Here is a 14,766-nt window from a genome sequence, read left to right on the forward strand (position 1 = left end):
TGTGTTTTAGCGCCAGTTCTGCCGGATTCAATGCATTGTTCATATTTCTGCCATCCATTTAAATGTTTGAATCATTCAGCACGCCACAAATTGGGTGTTTCCAACCTCTGCGGCCATTTTTCTCAGCAGTGTTCTCAGCAAACTGTACCCATCAATGTACAATGATGCGTTGGAGTTTTGTCCTCTTGTGCATCCTGTGCGAGTGCCATATCCTCTACCTTGTTCCTGTGAAAAATGTAGAGGAAGGGGGGAATTCTGTATCGGGCTGCAGGGTTTGCTGCACCTCACTCCTTGAATATTTGATTTGATTTATTATTGTCACATGTATTAGTATACAGTGAAAAATATTGTTTCTTGCACGCTATACCATGGTGGCAGCTAAGCATACCATTCGTAGAGAAGGAAAGGAGAGGGTGCGGAACGTAGCGTTACAGTCATAGCTAGGGTGTAGAGAAAGATCAACTTAATATAAAATAGGTCCATTCATGAAAGCAGGGAAGAAGCTGTTCTTGAGTCGGTTTGTGTGTGACCTCAGACTTTTGTACCTTTTTCCCAATGGAAGAAGCTGTGTCCGGGGTCCTTGATTATGCTGGCTGCTTTTCCGAGACAGCAGGAAGTGTAGACAGAGTCAATGGATGGAAGGCTGTTTTGCGTGATGGGCTGGGTTACGTTCACAACCTTTTGTAGTTTCTTGCGGTCTTGGACAGAGCAGGAGCCAAGCTGTGATACAACTGGAAAGGATGCTTTCTATGGAGCATCTGTAAGAATTGGTGAGAGTCATAGAAGAAATGCCAAATTTCCTTAGCCGCCTGAGGAAGTAGAGACGATCACATGGTACTTCGATGTGCTCATAACCAGGAAGGTTCAACAGTTGCCCCAGCAATATTCTCTGATTCCTTTGGAGGGAGGGGCTTTGGGAGACATTTTGCAGAGTTATTGCTAACCGTGTGAGACACAAGTCCCTGTTGTTCAGATATTGAATATAATTTGCAGCTAATGAGTGGATCCTTTGTGTGAGCTTAATATTTCTGGAATAATTGTCTGTGATCCTATTCCAGCTGAGTGACAGTTGTGAAATATGGCATCTTTGATGGTTCTAGTCCATCACCAATGATAGGATCAGGATCAATGGGCGACTACGCCTGTCCGTGTTGCTGTCAAAATGATCACACAATGGGAGCATGATAGGCTGTTAATCCCTGTGGAAACAAGCTAGCGAGGCTCGACACATTCAGCAAAGAAGTGGGGAGCATGGATCAGAACCGCACACAATACTCCCACATGTACTCTCAGCGATATTGCGACTCTGTACGCTTTGAATGTGATGGAACACCATATCATTCCACTTGTCTTGGCTGTTGTTAACCTACAACATTGCTGCCACTGACATGTGTGCTAATGACCATCTGCAGACCCACGACTTCATGCCTGTAATATCTCCTACAACTGCCTTATGCAGGTGTTTCTCACATCCAGGCTCTCTTTGCAAATCTCCCATTAGTTACAGAGCCATTATGTCACAGAAAGAGGCCGTTTGGCCCATTGAATCTACGCTGTAAATTTTATCTGATCCCAAAAGTCCGCTGCCCATATCTCATCCTCCATCAAGCCCGGTTCATCCACCACCCATTTCCATGCTGGCCTTCATTTGCTCCCAATCCCAAGCGCCTCGGATTTGAACTTCTCATTCCCATCCTTCATTCATAGAAACATAAAAAACTACAGCACAAAACAGGCCCTTCGGTCCCACAAGTTGTGCCGAACATATCCCTACCTTTTAGGCCTACCTATAACCCTCCATCCTATTAAGTCCTATGTACTCATCCAGGAGTCTCTTAAAAGACCCTATTGAGTTTGCCTCCACCACCACTGACGGCAGCCGATTCCACTCCAGAGCATTCTGGAATTCTTTCTCCAAACCCCTTTGCCTTTCCCCATCCCATTCCATCCTTAATGCCATTCCCCTTTGATTACATTTTTGGCCTGCTCCCCCCAAAATCTCCTTCTTGGTCGCAGCATTCGATTTTGCCTTTGCTAAATGTCCTGGGATGTTCCTCCGTGGAAAAAGCGTCGTACAAAGGCAAGTTGCTGCTGCTGCCCTTTGTTAAGTTTATGCTTTAAAGACCTAACGACACAGACTTAAGATAATTGGCAAAAGATCCCGGGGAGACTTTTCTTCACATGGCGATTCTAATGATCCAAAATGCACTGCCTGAAAGGATAGTGGAACAGATTTAAAAGTCATTTTCAAAAGGAGATTGGAAGAATAGTTGAAAATGAAAGCTATGCAAGTCTGAGTGTTCAGTGGGGGAGCAGGATAGTTGGAATAATTGGATAGGCACTTGCAAAGGCAGAGGGGGCAGCACATGAACAATGGGCTGAATGGCTTTCTGCGCTGCATATTGTTGCCCGTAGAGGTATGTTTCAGTTCGTGTACTAACCATGCCGATGGCATGATTCATTGTGAAAATGGGAATATGTGTGCCACACATGACACTAAATAGTAGAAGCAGGCCCTGTATTTGACTTGGCTTTATCTTTCGCCTTCAGGGAAATGTGTCCTATCAAATCCAGTTGTCTCTTCAAAGCTGACTGGTTGGTAGATTGGAGTGTGTCGTTTCAGGCTGTTTGATTTTCTGTTATTAAATTGCAGCTTTCCCTGTAAAGGAATATATACTGAGGAAAGTGCATCAGAACTCTGTGGGAGTCAGGGCGCTGTGTCTGTGTATGATAAAGATGCTATTTAAAATTGCTATGGCTGTGGACTTAGAAAAACTTGCATCGTATCAACACTGACTTTTTCCTCAGAATCAAGTATTCGTACCCAGTCTTAAACCTCCTTCCTGAATGAGCTTCTTCAGGCACAATGGCCGCAACTCTACCACCCTGCCTGCCACAGAATCAGAGTGGACGATGGTCCGACAATGGAAATCTCTGTTGACCTTGGACGGGAATTTCCGGTCTTGCTCGAACAAAGTGGTAAAATCCCACCCATAATGAATGGAATTTTCCTGCCCACCCGCCATGGGAATTGTAGTGGGCGAGGGCCGGACCCTGCAAAGGTCCACTGATCTCGGGCAGGATTTTCCGGTTTTGGGGCGAGTGCGGCTGCAACATCCCGCCCATAAAGTAACGTCACCACGCTTCCACATTTCACATGTCTCTTCATGCCTTGGACACAACCTTGTGATTGCCAGCAAATGTGCTCAGTCGCACAACTGGGATCCAAAGACACTGTGTAGGTGGTCCACAGAGTCATGGGAGGTAAGGTAGGAAAGGATTAGCACTGCTGCCTCACAGCTCCAGGAACCTGGGTCACCGTCTATCTGGAGTGGCACATTCTCCCCGTGTCTGCGTGGGTTTCCTCCGGGTGCTCTGGTTTCCTCCCACAGTCCAAAGATGTTCAGGGTAGGTGAATTGGCCATGCTAAATTGTCTCTAGCATCCCAAGATGTATAGATTAGTGAGATTAGAGTGGTAAATACGTGGGGTTGTGGGGATAGAGCTGGGGGGGTGGGGTGGGGGGGAAGGACCTGGGTAAGATGCCGAGTCAGTGCAGACAAGATGGGCTGAATGGCCTCCTTCTGCACTGCAGGGATTCTATGATTCAATGATTCTATAATAGAATGTGAGCCAGCAGGATAATGGCTGTTGGCCTGTGCAGCACAGAGTGATGGAGTAGGAGAATGGGCTAGGACAAATGGACTCTGCAGTGAGAAGCAAGCACACCCATCTCGCTAATATCTGTAAGTAAATACCTCATTTTTTAAAAGCTTTATTAAAACATGCAACCATACCCCTGATTCCTAATGTGTTTCAAAAGGGGCCTTCACCCAAAAATGTTTGCGAACCAGTAGGGTAGAACACATTGTCATCACCATGCCAGTTATCCGTTGCCATTACTGCATTCTCTGTTGGATATCCACAGGTTTCTCTGCTTCCCCCCCTCATTAAAACCAGTTAGCTCCTTTGGCTGGAACATAGGCTTAATGAGCTAAAAAAAAGGGCTTAGGAGAGCTGGGAGGGGGCTTGAGAAGTCCTTGGCGGGTCGGATCAAGGAAAACCCCAAGGCTTTTTACTCTTATGTGAGAAACAAAAGAATGACCAGGTGAGGTTAGGGCCGGTCAAGGACAGTAGTGGGAACTTGTGCATGGAGTCAGAAGAGATAGGAGAGGCGATGAATGAATACTTTTCTTCAGTGTTCACCAAGGAGAGGGGCCATGTTTTTGAGGATGAGAGTGGGATACAGGCTGATAGGCTGGAGGAGGTAGATGTTCTGAGGGAAGATGTATGAGCAATTTTGAAAAACCTGGGTCGATAGATCCCCTGGGCCAGATGGGATATATCCTAGGATTCTTTGGGAGGCAAGGGATGAGATTGCAGAGCCTTTGGCTTTGATCTTTGGGTCCTCACTGTCCACAGGGATAGTGCCAGAGGACTGGAGAGTAGCGAATGTTGTTCCTCTGTTCAAGAAAGGAAATAGGAATGACCCTGGTAATTATAGGCCGGTTAGCCTTACTTCGGTGGTCGGTAAGTTAATTGAAAAGGTTCTGAGGGAATAGGGTTTATAACCATTTGGAAAGATGCAGCTTAATCCGGGATAGTCAACACGGATTCGTGAAAGGTAAGTCTTGCCTCACAAATTTGATTGAATTCTTTGAGGAGGTAACTGAGTGTGTAGATGAAGATAGAGCAGTTGATGTCGTATACATGGATTTTAGTAAGGCGTTTGATAAGGTTCCCCATGGTAGGCTCATGAAGAAAGTAAGGAGGTGTGGGATAGAGGGAAATTTGGCCAATTGGATAAGTAACTGGCTATCTCATAGAAGACAGAGAGTGGTGGTGGATGGAAAATTTTCAGATTGGAGACCAGTTACCAGCGGTGTACCACAGGGATCAATGCTGGGTCCTCTGCTATTTGTGATTTTTATCAATGACTTGGAGGAGGGGGCTGAAGGGTGGGTCGGTACATTTGCTGATGACACCAAGATTGGTGGAGTAGTGGATGAGATGGAGGGCTGTTGTAGGCTGCAAAGAGACATTGATAGGATGCAGAGCTGGGCCGAAAAATGGCAGATGGAGTTTAACCCTGATAAGTGCGAGGTGATTCATTTTGGTAGGACAAATTTGAATGTGGATTACAGGGTCAATGGCAGGGTTCTGAGGAATGTGGAGGAACAGAGTGATCTTGGGGTTCATATCCACAGATCTCTGAAGGTTGCCACTCAAGTGGACAGAGCCGTGAAGAAGGCCTATAGTGTGTTAGCTTTTATTAACAGGGGGTTTGAGTTTAAGAGCCATGGGGTTATGCTGCAACTGTACAGGACCTTGGTGAGACCACATTTGGAATATTGTGTGCAGTTCTGGTCACCTCACTATAAGAAGGATGTGGAAGCATTGGAAAGAGTGCAAAGGAGATTTACCAGGATGCTACCTGGTTTGGAAGGTAGGCCTTATGAGGAAAGGTTGAGGGAGCTAGGGCTTTTCTCTTTAGAGCGGAGGAGGATGAGAGGTGACTTAATAGAGGTTTATAAGATGATGAGGGGAATAGATAGAGTGGACGTTCAGAGACTATTTCCTCGGGTGGATGTAGCTGTTACTAGGGGTCATTCCTATTTCCTTTCATGGTGGGAGATATAGGAAGGATGTCCGAGGTAGGTTCTTTAAACAGAGAGTGGTTGGGGTGTGGAATGGACTGCCTGCTGTGATAGTGGAGTTGGACACTTTAGGAACTTTCAAGCGGTTATTGGATAGGCACATGGAGCACACCAGGATGATAGGGAGTGGGATAGCTTGATCTTGGTTTCGGACAAAGCTTGGCACAACATCGAGGGCCGAAGGGCCTGTACTGTGCTGTACTGTTCTATGTTCTATGTTCAATGGTGCTTAGTAACACTAGCCCCGTGGATTTAATTCATGTACCAGATAAGTGGTTCATGGGGCCTGCCTCTTTTATTTGTGAAATGCTGGCATTATTGAACCACGATTGGGAATCTTCAGACCATGAGGACAGGACATGGAGAGATTCACAAAATCTATTCACAGAAAACATCAACTGTGAACATAGCCTTCCACTGATTTCCTCCATTGGTTGCTAAACTTACACACACTCACAGCAGCAAGATATTAAATAGTAAATTGGTGAGATCTTCATTAACAAGCTGGGAAAGATTATTAAGGGTTTGTTTCCACATGGAGTCTTATTAAGACACTAAGGGGCACATGTGGGTAGGCGGCACGGTGGCACAATGGTTAGCCTCACAGCACCAATTGGGTTCAATTCCAGCCTCAGGTCACTGTCTGTGCGGAGTCTGCACATTCTCCCCTTGTCTGCGTGGGTTTCCTCCAGGTGCTCCGGTTTCCTCCCACATTCCAAAGATGTGTGGGTTAGGTGGATTGGCCAGGCTAATTTGCCCACGGGGTGGGTGCGGGGCGGTGGAGGGGCGGGGTGGGGGGGGGGGGGGCGGTGCGGCGGACCATGTAAAGGTCTGTTGACCTTGGACGGGATTTCCCAGTTAATTGGTCATGTTAAATTGCCCCTTAGTGTCAGGGTGAATACATGGGGTGATGGGGATAGGGTGGGGGAAAGGGTACGCTGGGGGAAAGATACTCTGTGCGGGTTAGGTTGGCTGTGCTAAATTGCCCCTTAGTGTCAGGGTAAATACATGGGGTGACAGCGATAGGGTGGGGGGAAGGGTACTCTGGGGGAAAGATACTCTGTGCGGGTTAGGTTGATTGGCCATGCTAAATTGCCCCTTAGTGCCAGGGTAAATATATGGAATTATGGGGATAGGGTCTGGGTGGGATTGTTATCCGTGCAGGTTTGATGGGCTGATTGGCCTCCTTCTGCACTGTCGAGACTTATGATTCTTTGATGTGAGATTCACATCACACAGTTTCCCTGCACCATGGGTTTATTGCAAGCTTCACCAAACTGCTTCGTATCTTATTTTCAGACACTAAACATGACTTCAGGCAGCAAGTATGACCTTAAATGAGGCAGTATAAAATGTTGACACAAATTCCATACATGAAATATCACTGTTCCAGGCTATAAGATACTTTCTTGATTCGGAAGGTTGTGCATTCTAGTACCATGTACAATTTTGATCTCCTTGCCTCAGGAAAGATATATTTGCTTTAGAGGGTGGGCAAGAAAGATTCGCTGGACTAATTCATTGAATGAGGTTTCTAATAGTCCTCAGTTCTGTAACCAAATTCTACAACAGGCGGATATAGAACCATAACTGAGGCTTTATCTTTGAAACAATCTTCAATGGGGATTCCACATTCAGCAGATAACATCCAAAGCAATCAGGGTTCTTGGATTTTTGAGGAGGAATCTTTGGTGTTGCAGCAACAACATCACAGTTAGAGCTTCCCAAACATTGTTCATCCAGTCCTGGAGTAAAACGTAGAACCATAGAATGGAATTTTACCAACACGTCCGCCCAAGGTTCGTATGATCTTGCAACAGGCCAACGGAGAATGCCATTCTCTGAGCCTCATCCGCCCCCGGAATTGGGGCGGGCATGCTGGTTAAATTACAGTAATATAAACTAGAAGCAGGAGTAGGCCATTCAGCCCTTCGAGCCTGCTCTGGCATTCATTACGATCATGGCTGATCATCAAATTTAATATCCTGATCCCCCCTTCCCCCATATCCCTTGATCCCTTTAGCCCCAAGAGCTATATCTAATGACTTCTTGAAATCACACAACGTTTTGGCCTCAACTACTTCCTGTGGTAGTGAATTCCACACATTTGCCACCCTCTGGGTGAAGAAATTTTCCCTCACCTCAGTCCTAAAAGGTTTGCCCCTTATCCTCAAACTATGACCCTTAGTTTTGGAGTCCCTCACCATCGGGAACATTCTTTCTGAATCTACCCTGTCTAACACTGTTAGAATTTTATAAGTTTCTCTGAGATCCCCGCTCACTCCTCTAAACTCCAGTGAGTATAACCCTGACCGACTTAATCTCTCCTCATATAACAGACCTGCCATCCCAGGAATCAGCCTGGTAAATCTTCGCTGTACTCCCTCTATAGCAAGGACATCCTTTCTCAAATAACTGCACACAATACTCCAGGTGTGGCCTCACCAACGCCCTATATAGTTACAGCAAAACAAGCTGTGTGTAGGATCCTTATGTGGCAAGAGATATAAATAAGATTGGAGCCATCCATAGACACACACATCAGGATGGGAACTACCCCAGTGTCACTTCCCTGATCAAAGATATGAAATGGGAATCATTGCAGAAAAGGAAGGAAAAAACAGACTGACCATGTTCTGGAAAATATGGAATGGACTGAAGGGAATTGCCAGAAACAAGAAGTAAGTGCCCCCCAGAATTGAGAACGCATGAGTTCGTCATCCACACAACCTGAAAAGACCATGGGTGAGTTTCCGTGGTCTCCCCTCAGCGTTTTTCTTGATGGCCATTTACTGGCAGCGGGATCTTCTGGTCCCTGCCACCATCAATGGGTATTCCCGTTGAAGTCGCCCCACATTCCTGGGAAACCCGTGGCAGGGGGTGTACCTCCAGCAGGACCAGAGAATCCCACTGGCATGGATGGCCGGAGAATCCCAACCCATTTGTTCCCAAGGACCCTCCCACAATGGAACAAGGTGCCAAAGGAAATAGTCACACTCCCATCACTTGAAATCTTCAAGATCCTTCTTTAGGTTATTTCTATCTAAAGATTATCAGGATTACCAGCTCAGCAGGTCGTGCCTGGTTTAGCTAATGCTACCCATATAAATGTTGGCAGAATAGGGATATTAGTCTGTGATACCAACACAACTAAAGCAGAAACAGAAAAGGTGAGGTTGGGTATACAGAGCCTATATTTTCTAGAGTTTAGAAGAATAAGAGGTGATATCATTGAGACAGAGGACAGAATTTTCCAGTCCCACCCACCAAGTGAATAGTAATGGGCAGAGGCGAACCATGCAAAGGTCCATTGACCTCGGGTGGGAATTTCCAGCCTTGGGATGAGCGCAGCTGGAAAATCTCACCCAGAGCCTCTAACTTTATGGACAATTGACTTTTGGCCACTCTCCAAATTTTCCCACCCCATCTGCGACAATGCTGGAGAGACCGGATAATCCAGGCCACATGGAATTCTTAAAGGTAAATGGCGGGAAGGGAGCGGGAGATCCAAAACCAGAGGCATAATCTGAGGTTCGCAGTTTGACCACTTAGGACCGAGATGCAGAGAAATTCCTTCACTGGAAGGATTGTGAACCTTGGAAATCTCTACCCAGGAGGCTGTGGATGTTCAGGTGTCGAGTGCGTTCAAAGCTGAGGTCACTAGGTTTCGGAATACTGAGGAATCATGGGGATATGGGGATAGCGCAGGGAAATGGAGTTGAGCTGGAAAGTCATCCATGCTCTTGTTGACTTGTGGAGCAGACTGGAAAGACCAACTGGGGGGGTGTCCCACGGCAGTCCCTATTTCTGATGCTCCTAATTTTTGTTTTGAAACGCTTTATCTCAGCATGTGTCTTAAACCAGTCAACAGAACCTTAAGGAGCTGAACTTGTTCCCATCGGCCTATTTAAAGGCAAGTGGATTTGGAGCCAAGTTTTTAAAGTCTTTTTCAGCCGATATGTGAGGCGATGTTTCAAAATGTGTTCCCGGAAAAGATGGTCATACGCTCTTTCAGAAATCCCAAGTTCATTGACAAAACAAAATGGATTTTTACTTATATAGCACAGCCAGCCAACCTTTGGTACAAAGCTCTCACCCACACACAGTGGTCAGAACTCTACCACCCCGCCCGCCACGGAATCGGAGTGGGCAAGGATCCGACAATGGAAATCTCCATTGATCTCGGGCGGGAATTTCCGGTCTGGCCCGAGGGAGGCTGTAACATCCTGCCCATTTGTTTCCTTTGCAAAATTCCTTTTGTAAAGTGAAAGACACGCCTACAGAGTTCAATGTACTATCACACACACACGCATGATGCCACAGGCCCAATTCATAACTACATCATGTAATGCTAGCTGGTAGTTTAGGCTGGACTCCGATCAATATTGCTGGTTTCTTCTTGGACATTTCAGGTTGTCTCTTCAATTCAGAGCCTGCATGGTCTGTGTGATCTGAGACATATGTGCTTTGTTGTGGGTAGGGGGGTGATATCTTCATTCATAAGGAAAGGGGTGACCTTACCATAACATCCTGCCGGCCAATGGGCGGGGCGAGCTGGTAAGATTGCGCAACAGCCGAGGAATCAGGTTCACTCCCGATTTTTTGCTTCATGTGATTTGACCGGCCCCGGATACCTGGGATGTTCAGGGTACTAGGTTGAATATATTATTTAAATGATGATTTAATTGTAATTACCAAGCCTGGGACAGAATCGTCCGGGCTCACTTGCCTGTATGGCCTTGCCGGGAAAGGCTCCCTCCAGTGAGGTTCACGTATGGTCCCCAACAACGCAGACCAGCTGTGATGGCCTTGTCCAAACAACTGGAGGCCATTGAGGCCCACCCGGGAGGACAAGGCAGTTGAACCTTGGGCAATGCCAGTCTCACACTGCCAACCAGGCACTCTAGCACTGCCAGCCATGCATCCTGGCAGTGCCCATTGGGCACCAGGCAGTGCCCTGGGGTGGGGCCTACTGGTAGATGGGGGGGGGGTCCACTGCGCATTCTGCACAACGATCGGTGAAGGGGGGGGGGGGCGCTGCCGCTTTGCAATGGCAATCAGTGGGGGGTGGGGGAGGACCATAGCGATCGGCACATGGGAAATTGCGCCCTCTGCTGCTATCAGCCGGCTTTCAGGTGATTTTGGTCCTGTGCACTCCCCCTACAGGCAGAAATCAGATTGAGGATTTTTTTATTGCACAGAGTGGATAAGATTCGACGAGTGGCCTTGCCGAAAAAAGTGGATCTGAAACTCCCATTCTGGGCTGTTATGCCTCCATGGTTCAACAGCTTGCTGAAACTCACTGGCTAGACTTACATTCAATGAATGGCTGGCCCCAGTGAACAAAGAACAAAGAACAGTACAGCACAGGAACAGGCCCTTCGGCCCACCAAGCCTGCGCTGACACTTGGCGCTTTTCTAACTAAAGATCTTTTGGGCTGAATTTTCCCATCTCGCCCTCAACGGGAATCGTAGCGGGTGGAGGCGGACCATGCAAAGGTTTGTTGACCTTGGGCTGGAATTCCCTGCCTTGGGACGAGCGCGGCCAGAACATCTCACCCCTTGCCTCTACACAGTCTGTATCCATCTATTCCTTATCTATTCATGTATCTGTCAAGATTCCTCTTAAACATTACTGTCGTATCTTCTTCTACCACCTCCAGTTGCAGCGCATGCCAGGTACTTACCACCCTCTGTGTGAAAAACATGCCTCTCACATCTCATAGAATCCTACAGTGCAAAAGGAGGCCATTTGGCCCATCGAGTCTGCACAATCCCACCCAAGCCCTATCTCCATAACCCTATCTAGTCTCCCTGACACTAAGGGACAATTTAGCGTGGCCAATCCACCTAACCTACACCTCTTTGGAGTGTGGGAGGAAACCAGAGCACCCGGAGGAAACCCACGCGGACACGGGGAGAACGTGCAGACTCCACACAGACAGTGACCCGAGGCTGGGAATCGAACCCGGGTCCCTGGCGCTGTGAGGGCAGCAGTGCTAACCACTGTGCCACCATGCTGTACATTAAACTTTCTCCCTTTTTACATTAAACCTATGCCCCCTCGTGACGATGCGCAGTGGCAGGAAAGGCAAGTGAATGGAATTATTAGGCAAGAGAGTCAAAGATTATCGGTGGGGGAGGGGGGAGGTTAAATGGAGAATATGGAATTTGAAACACAAGATCATCTTACCGAATAGTGGCGCAGGCTTGAGGGTCTGAATGGTCTTCGCCTGCTCCTATTATATATGTTTGCATGGAAGTAGCCAACTTGTTTAAAGTGGCAGAACAAAGGATCAGCCGGCCAAACACTGCAGGAGTTAAGGGCAAATATAAGATCAGATTAAGAGCTTCAATTATGCAGAGTTCAGTTTTTGCCGACACCTTGTTGTGTATCACAGCTGCGAGACGTCGCTGAGGGAGCTGAAACTGCATTTACCTGAAGTGGACAGTGTGTGTCATCCAAACCCTGAAGTCACCCCTTATGCTGCAAAATGAACAATTTCAGCTTCACTTCATTCAGGTTTAGGTTACGGAATGGATTTCCCAGTCGCAGTCTCTTGGGAGCGGGATCTCACCCCCGGATCAGATCAGGAAAGGGACGCGCTAGAAAGCCAAGGATTTTCAGATGCAAAATGATTGGCTGGGGCAATTTCCCAAAATGTGCGTCCACCCTCATGGGACTGGCTGAACATGAGCAAGGCTGGCACATTCCTAATATTTACAGAGTAAGCACTTTGTTTAGTGGCAATATTTCGTGTTAACATCTGCCTAAGGAGTGGCACGGTGGCACAGTGGTTAGCACTGCTGCCTCACAGTGCCAGGGACCCGGGTTCAATTTCCAGCTTGGGTCACTGTCTGTGTGGAGTTTGCACATTCTCCCCGTGTCTGCGTGGGTTTCCTCTGGGTGCTCTGGTTTTCTCCCACAGTCCAAAAGACATGCTGGTTATGTACATTGGCCATGCTAAATTCTCCCTCAGTGTACCCAAACAGTGTGGCGACTAGGGGATTTTCACAGTAACTTCATTGCAGTGTTAATGTAAGCCTACTTGTGACTAATAAATAAACTTTTTAAAATAACCATTGAAGGAGATTGGTTTAGAAAAAGTTTTATGCTTTGCTCTGAAACACAGCAACCAGGACAAAACCGAAATCACTCAGCCTCCCTCTGCCCTCTACCTCAATTCATTTTTACCTCTGTGCTTCTGTGATCCTTAATACTCAAACCTGACAGGAATCTCTCAATCTGGTTTGGCAGTTTTTAATTTTACCCCCTTACCCCCACTTCCCCTGCCCTCCCCAATATCTCAGTCATTTTTGGGTACCAGATTTTACTATCCTTTGTGTGAAGAGTGCTTTATGATATTAACCCTGCACAAACTAACTCTAATTTTAACATATGAAAAATATTATCTACTGTACTGTCTACTGTATTCGCTGCCCCCCGGTGCGGTCTCATTTATATCAGGGGGACTAAATGCAGACTGGGTGACCACTTCGCGGAACACCTTCGCTCAGTCTGCAAGCATGACCCCAACCTTCCTGTTACGTACCCTTTTAACTCAGCACCTTGCTCTCACGCCCACATGTCTGTCCTTGGCCTGATGCCACCCTCTGGTGGAGCCTGGCGTGGGCTGAGAGAGCAGCATCTCATCTTCCACTTAGGCACATTATAGTCCTTAGAACTTAACATTGAGTTCAATAACTTTACACTCTTTACACAACTTTTCTCCTCCATCTTCAGCCTTTTTATATCCTGCATATTTATTATCTCAATGCAAATACCCCACACCAGGCCATCTGTCTCTTATTCTTAAGGTTGCTACATCTTGTTGTAATCTCTCCCACCTACAGTTTAATATCCAATACATTCTCCCTCTCTTTAATTCTGATGAAGAGTCGCACAGACTCGAAATGTGAACTCTGCTTTCTCTCTCTACAGATGCCGCCAGACTTTCTGAGTTTTTCCAGCATTCCCTGTTTATTTTCTAATTTAAGTTCATGTCCTTTTGTTCTTGAATTCTGTGCCAGAAGAGACCCTTTCTATCCCCCGTCAATACCTTTGCTCATCTTATGTTACATTAATCCCTTCATCTTCAAGATTCAAGGGACTATAAGTCTACTCTGTGCCTGTTCTGATCTTTTAACCCTTTTTAACACCATTAGATTTCTACGTTTGATCATCAGTGGTCACGAGGAATGTTGTTTAATTTCAGCCAAGTTCACTGTTACACGTCGAAAATGTTTAAGTTGTTCTATTCATAACATTACATAACAGAAAATGCCAGTCAGCGGGTCAGGCAGCACCAGGGGAGTGGAAAATGGAGTTAGCATTTCAAGTCAACCACCTTTTCGGCAGAATTGGAAGATGCGGGCCAGAATTCTTTGGCCTTTCATGCCAGCGGGTTCCTCCAGTCCCACTGGCAGCGCACCCCCGTAGGCGGGTATACCGCCAGCTTGGGGTGACGTCAATGGGAATTCCCATTGACAGTGGCGGGACCAGAGAATCCCGCCGCTGGCAAACAACGCGCCACCCCCCCCCCCCCCCCCACCCGCCGGTGGGAAACACATGGCTGCGAGGCCGGAGAATCTCGCCGCTAAATGTCATTTTGGGTGAGACAGCCAGTTGATTTCTGTTGGCGTATCTGGCATGAATAGGATCACAATTCTCCCACACATAGTCACTGATGTCAGTGACTCCCTGCTGTCTGTGAAGGAAGTTTCAGGCTACACAATGACACAATTGCAAAGAATTTGCAATTGCAATTACAAATGAATTTGGGGGTCACATAACCAAATCTCGAAATGGCAGAACATATAAATAAGGCTGTTAAAAAGGCCTGTATGATCTCGGCTTTATAAACAGAAGAATAGAATACAAAAGCAAGAAAGTTAAACTCCTCCTTCTCTTTGTGGTACCATGCCCAAAGAGGACAATGGCGACCATGGACTTCCATTGGATTGGTCCATGATTATGGTTGGCTTGTCTTCTGTAGTAAGGCTGATCAGAAAGCCACCAGATGTATTGCAAGGATTCACAGGCTGATAATCAACGTGTTTAGCCACACATTATCTAGCCAGAGGTAGATAATTTTCCCACACGTAGTCAA

This window comes from Mustelus asterias, chromosome 22, assembly GCF_964213995.1.
Source record: "Mustelus asterias chromosome 22, sMusAst1.hap1.1, whole genome shotgun sequence".
Taxonomy (NCBI): Eukaryota; Metazoa; Chordata; class Chondrichthyes; order Carcharhiniformes; family Triakidae; genus Mustelus; species Mustelus asterias.